Source organism: Triticum dicoccoides, unplaced genomic scaffold, assembly GCF_002162155.2.
Source record: "Triticum dicoccoides isolate Atlit2015 ecotype Zavitan unplaced genomic scaffold, WEW_v2.0 scaffold26388, whole genome shotgun sequence".
Taxonomy (NCBI): Eukaryota; Viridiplantae; Streptophyta; class Magnoliopsida; order Poales; family Poaceae; genus Triticum; species Triticum dicoccoides.
In genome coordinates, this window is record NW_021257238.1 from 6718 (window position 1) to 13353 (window position 6636).

Here is a 6636-nt window from a genome sequence, read left to right on the forward strand (position 1 = left end):
TTTTTTTTCTGAAAAAAAGACCATGGGACAATCTTTATCGAACAAAGAGAGTATTTAGAAACGGAGAAAGTATATTTGAATTCTTTGCAACAATGTTGGACTTCGGACCGTCTTGCGGCAAGAGGGTTGCCGCACCAGCCGTGTTGCCCGGTATGCTTGCAAGAACCGGTATGTTTGGTTTGATGTGCTAGAGGTTAAAGGTTGGGAAAACTTCACACCAACGACTCAAGCTACAATAGTGGTTTGGTGGACGGTGGCAAGCGAGATGTTGCAGGAGGTAGCAAGGAGGGAGGTGAACGCCCTAATCATCCTAGTCTTGCATTCCATCTGGAAGGAGAGGAATCGTAGAGTGTTCGACAACGTGGCTATGACTAGGAACGGTCTGGCGTCGCTTATCTGGGATGAGTGGAGCGTGTGGCAGTTCGTGTTGCGGCACAAACTAGCTGGGCGTGGTACGGTTGGATTTAGGGAGTAGTAAACTTGCAATGTAACCGGTGGTATGTGGTGCCTGGGGAGTGGGGTCCTCATAGGTCTCGGGTGCGCCGTTGTAAAGTTTCAAGTTTTTCTCTCATAATAAATCGACGCGCAAGTCTCATGCGCATACCATTTTTTCTTCTTTGCAAAAATGAGCTTTCCTTTCTTGTAGATTGATGCGATTCTGTGATTCTGTTCGAGATAGAGCTTCATAGCTTGCTCAAAACATTTGGAGGTGAGTAGCCTTGGATCTGGCAGCAAGACGATTGTGGGAAGGCTCTTAGAAGCAAAAGCAAGAAGAGTGGCGCCACAGAAAAGACGTCTGCAATTGCTTGATTGATGGTCATAAGTCTTTTGGGTTGTCCTTATGGCATGGCCTGCCTTTCTGGATTTGGCAGTGTATGTGATCTTCAGCCGAGGTTCTCTCGTTGGGGGTTTCTTTGCGTTGTGGAAATATGGGGGTGGTGCTCATTGCATGTTGGGTATGGTTGTCAGATTGACCGTGTGCTTACTGGGTTGCATGCTCTATGAGTAGCCCGCATGTGGTTTGTTTGTATCAGTTTTCGTTCGGTTTTCTTTTAATTAAGTAGGCAAATATCTTCAGCTTTAATTAATCGGTGATGCAAATCTTTTGCCTCCGTTTTAAAAGAAACTTTTCTTTCTTGTCATGGATAACAACTCCATTTGTTCCTTTTAGATGGTCTTGAATCCAAAAAAGCATCAAAGTTAGGCCGTGTTTGATTACTTTCTGAGCAAGGCCTAGTTGGAACGAGGAAAAATGAGTCAGGCTGAGCATGGCTTGGCTAAGAAAAAACGAGGCAAAAAACGATGTTGTCAAGTAGTTTCGTTGCGTGCATACGGGTCTTGCCATCATGAAAGAAATTTTCACACGGTGTTTGATTGCATACATTCATGGTGATTAGGAGTTAACAACTACACTTAACAGGGAGATTACAATACATGTGCTTCGAACGCAAATGAAACAACTATGGCAGAGGGAACCGCGGGCACGTCCACTGGTCGGCACCAACACTACTGCCAATGCTGGTGTACCAGCAGCCGCCCGCCATCGCTATTAACGAGGCTAGGCACAAGGACGGCACAACGAAAATGGCGGCCGCCGCGAGAAGCAAGACAACTGATACATACATTTTGCATCATGTTTTTCTACTGTTATTTATGATGTTTTTATGCATAATAATGCCTTTTGGAGTAATTCTAATGCCATTTCTCTCATAATATGCAAGGTACACACAAAGAGGGAGAATTCCGGCAGCTGGAAATCTGGACCTGGAAAAGCTACGTCGGGCTACCTATTCTGCACAACTCCAAACAAGCTAAAACTTTATGGAGAATTTTTATGAAATATATGATGAATATTGGAGCAAATAAGTACCATAGGGGGCCCACCAGGTGCGCACAACCCACCAGGGCGCGCCTGGGCACAACCCACCTGGGCGCGCCAGGGAGCCCAGGCGCGCCCTGGTGGGTTGTGCTCACCCAGGCCCACCTCCAGTGCCCATCTTCTGGTATATAGGTCATTTTGACCTAGAAAAAATAAGGAGAGGACTTCCGGGACGGGGCGCCACGGTCTCGAGGTGGAACTTGGGCAGGAGCACTTTTGCCCTCCGGTGGCGCGATTCCGTCGGGGGAACTTCCCACACAGAGGGGGAAATCATCGTCATCATCATCACCAACAACTCTTCCATCTTGGGGAGGGCAATCTCCAGCAACATCTTCAACATCACCATCTCATCTCAAACCCTAGTTCATCTCTTGTGTTCAATCTTGTTACCGGAACTATAGATTGGTGCTTGTGGGTGACTGTCGGTGTCAAAACCGGTGGATCTCGGGTAGGGGGTCCCGAACTGTGCGTCTAGGCGGATGGTAACAGGAGACAAGGGACACGATGTTTTACCCAGGTTCGGGCCCTCTTGATGGAGGTAAAACCCTACGTCCTGCTTGATTAATATTGATGATGTGTGTTACAAGAGTGGATCTACCACGAGATCAAGGAGGCTAAACCCTAGAAGCTAGCCTATGGTATGATTGTTGTTCGCCCTATGGACTAAAGCCATCCGGTTTATATAGACACCGGAGAGGGCTAGGGTTACAGAGAGTCGGTTACAATGGTAGGAGATCTACGTATCCGTATCGCCAAGCTTGCCTGCCATGCCAAGGAAAGTCCCATCCGAACACGGGACGAAGTCTTCAATCTTGTATCTTCATAGTCTTGGAGTCTGGCCGATGATGATAGTTCGGCTATCCGGACACCCCCTAGTCCGGAACTCCCTCAGTAGCCCCTGAACCAGGCTTCAATGACGACGAGTCCGGCGCGCATGTTGTCTTTGGCATTGCAAGGCGGGTTCTTCCTCCGAATAATTTATAGAAGATTGTGAACACCAGGATAGTGTCCGGCTCTGCAAAAACAAATTCCACGTACCACCGTAGAGAGAATAATATTACACCAGTTCAATCTGCTGACGTGTTTTGTGGCGTGACGTCACACCACTACCAAGCTTTTACTCGAATTGTTTTTATTGTACCACCTCAGCCCGTTTAGCGAAGCGGTTTCCTTGGCACGTCTTGTCGAAGCAGAGATCGTGTTCCCCTTATTCCGGTATTCCCATCAATACGGACGTGGGTAACCCAACCGTGCCCGTTGCCACGCCGCCTCCATCGAAGGCGGGTTCCAAACGGTCACGGGGACGGCTCTTGGTATTCTTCCTCTTTATAATGAGACCAAGGCCCGTTCTTTTCCTTCAATCCTCTATCGAATCCGCCCCTCGCCCCGAGTTCCAACACCCAGGGCTCCAGATTCGGGTACCTTCGATCTTCGACAATGTCCGGCCCCGACCTACGAGGCCGGTGGATGCCCTCCTCCGTCACGGAAGAGGACGTGCTAAAGCTGAGAGACGCCAGGTACTTAACCTACGAGATTTTGCATAGGCTGCCTGCCCGAGGGCAAGTTATTCCGACTCTCGAGCTTGGTGAGAGCGTCGTGTTCGTGTCTCACCTCCATCGGGGTTTAGGCTTCCCGACGGATCCCTTCGTGAGGGGGCTCATGTTTTACTATGGGTTGGAATTCCATGACTTGGCTCCGGAGTCCATCCTCCACATCTCATCATTCATTGTCGTCTGCGAAGCCTTCCTCCGCACTACCCCTCACTTCGGCTTATGGCTCAAAACCTTCAACGTGGAGCCAAAGATGATTGAGGGGCGTCAAGCAGAGTGCGGCGGGGCGGTTATAAACAAGAGGGCCGATGCTCCATGGCCCGAGGGCTCTTTTCAGGAGGAGCTCGGCCTGTGGCAGCAGGAGTGGTTCTATATCACCGCTCCCAGGGGCAGCAGGCAGAGGACGCCGCCCGTCTTCTGCTCGGGCCCTCCACAACAGTTGACGTCATGGGTCAACAAGGGGCGTGACTGGGGGCCGTCCAAAGATGTACCCCTATTGCAGGACTGGATTTGAGGCCTCCAAGAAAGGGGGATCAATCTGGTCGTAGTGGTACAGGTTATGCTGATCCGGCGCCTACTGCCCTGCAAATGTCGCCCCCTCCGCCTGTGGGAATTTAATCCAGAGGGGCCACGAGCTCTTCAACACTTCATGGGTTTGACACCCGCGGAGATGTACAAACTGTTCTTCGGATCGCAAGAGATGCGTCCGGACTTGACCGAGGATGCTGGCCTAAGCTGCAATCGCCCGGATACTCAAGTAAGTAGCCCTATGTCCGGACACATCGTCCATTTATTTATCGTGGGTTTGCCTTTTAACCAGCTATCCCTTAGACAGGAGTGGATAGCGCAAGCAAAACTGATACGGTGTTCGGCCCCCCTCCCTGAGTCCATGCAGGATCCCGTGTTAATCAAAATGTTGGAGGTTGCACCTTCGGAGGAGGCCGAAGGGGGGCATAGGGGAACTACCACCTCTACCAAAGAGGCTCTCAGTAAGGGAGGAATCGAGAGTCCCTACTTCCAGGGGGAGAAGAGGACCGCTTCCGAAGACCCGGGGGCCAAGGCCTCAAAGCGGGGAAAGAAATCTGTACCGGAAGGTCCTGTGCCGGGAAGAGCCCCAGCCGTACTGTCTCCTCCGAGGAATCAGCCCTCCAGCGAGCCGTAAGTAAATAAGGGGGAATTTTGTAATAGGGAACGCCCCTATATTATTTCCAAAGGTAACCGAAGTTTTCACCTTGTAGTTCGGATCTCAGCCCATCTCAGCAGAGCTCAACTTCGGGGGACCTTCGTCCGGAGATGATGGAGAGCGAGACGCCTCCATCTGCCGCCCCGTCTGGTGGGGCGGATAACCCTGAGGTGTCGTCACGGAGGGTCTCCCCGAGTCCGGCGGGGCCGGAGAGTCCGGCACCCGTTGGGGCACGGCCGGTGGAGCTGCAGGATTTGCTCAAGAGGGCGTCTATCTCAAAAGATCACCGCACATTAATGAGTATGGTGATTGAGAGGATCTCGTCCGCCAAAAGCGGGTTGTGTGAGGCCGTCGGAAGTTTGCTGACGGGGTTTGAGGTACGCAAAAAATGACATACCTTTTGACAATTTTGCACATGAAGTGCGCCCTGTATAGATAGTAGCCCCTGAGACTTGGTATGCTGTCGAAAGCGACAGCGTGCCGAGGATCATAATCTCAGTTATAGATTGTCGCCTTTCCTATGCAGGTGGCGGAACGTTCAGTGGCCAGCCGGACTGATGGAGTTGCCGAGCTTAAGAGGCAACTTGACGTTGCGGATGCGGACATCTCGCTGGTCAATAAACGACTTGATGAGTCACAAGGTATGTGGTTGCTCCGCGGTCGCCTAGTAAGGGAGCTGACGCCCATTTCTTACGATTTGTATGCTTGATGCAGATGGTGTTGCTGCTATGGAAAACCTTCGAGCAGAGCTTGCTCGGGCCAAGGAGCAAGCCAGAAAAAACGAAGCGGCTGCCTCGAAGGCAGCGGAAGAGCTAGAAGCCGAGAAGGCTGCTCACTGCTGAAGCAGGGAGGAGATGGCCGGAATGGCCGTGAGTTGAAAGATGCTACCGACCGCCTGGAGGTTCTTGAAAGAGAACGCCGAGCGGAGCAAGAGGACCTGAAGAAGGCCGACGCTGAAGCCAAGGATGCCCGTAGTGCAATGCGGGCTATGAAGGAGGAACTGCGTCAGGCCAGAGACATTGTGGCTGGAAAGCCCTTTATGCTGCGTAGGAAGTTCACGGATCCAAAGTATGCTCAGCTGGGCCGATTGTGCGGTGCGGAGGATCCTTATCTGGATTTGGCGGCGAGTGCGGCGGACGCAGTCGTGCACTTCCGAAGCCAGGAAGATCACAAAATGGAAGAGCTTTTCTGGTCTCAATTCCATAGTCCGGAGCGTCCACTTCCATTGAGTGACCAGCTGGTTCAGTGGGCTGAGCTAAATAGATTGTCCGGACTTGCCATGACGGATGTGGTTGCTCATCTGTGGCCGGAAAGGCCCAAGCCGAAGAGTTATTTTGGCTTGTTGCAGCAATTCCTTGGGGCGGTGCCGCATATCGGGGCGATGAAGCGGTCGGCATGCATAGAAGGTGCACGGATGGCTCTCGCCCGTGTTAAGACATACTGGGCGGAGATGGATGCCACCGCTGTTGCGTCCCAGGGTTCGGACGAAAGCCGATTCCCCACCGAGCACTATTTTGAGGAAGTCCTGCAGGGCGCTCATTTAACAGAGCCGTAGTGCTCGAAAGATGTTATGTTTAAATGACATGTATGATTTCTGAGATCATGTTTATAATGCAATAGCTTTTTATACTTGTGCGTTCAAGTATTGAACTATCTCCTGTGCGGCCGTATGTGTATGTATAATCTGAAAGATGGCAGTCTTTGGCTTCAGCCCCCACACACATGGTGCGGGGGTGTTTGCAAAAAAAAGGGGCACTTTTTCACACTTAATCCAACATCTTGGTCCTTTTAAGGAGGTGATAGCGTAGCAAACTAGGCAACCGGACTATAATGCTTTATCACTTTCACTTAGCCATAGGAGCTCGAATGTGGGGCTACTATATAGCCCCTAGTGGCACCGCTCTTCTCCGAACTCGGGGTGCGTATGTGCCTGACCGGGAAGCGGTCCTTCGTTAAAGCGGAGGAATTCTAAACATTCCAATGGTCGATCGAGTGGTTGGCCAGTCTCTCGCTATATCACGACA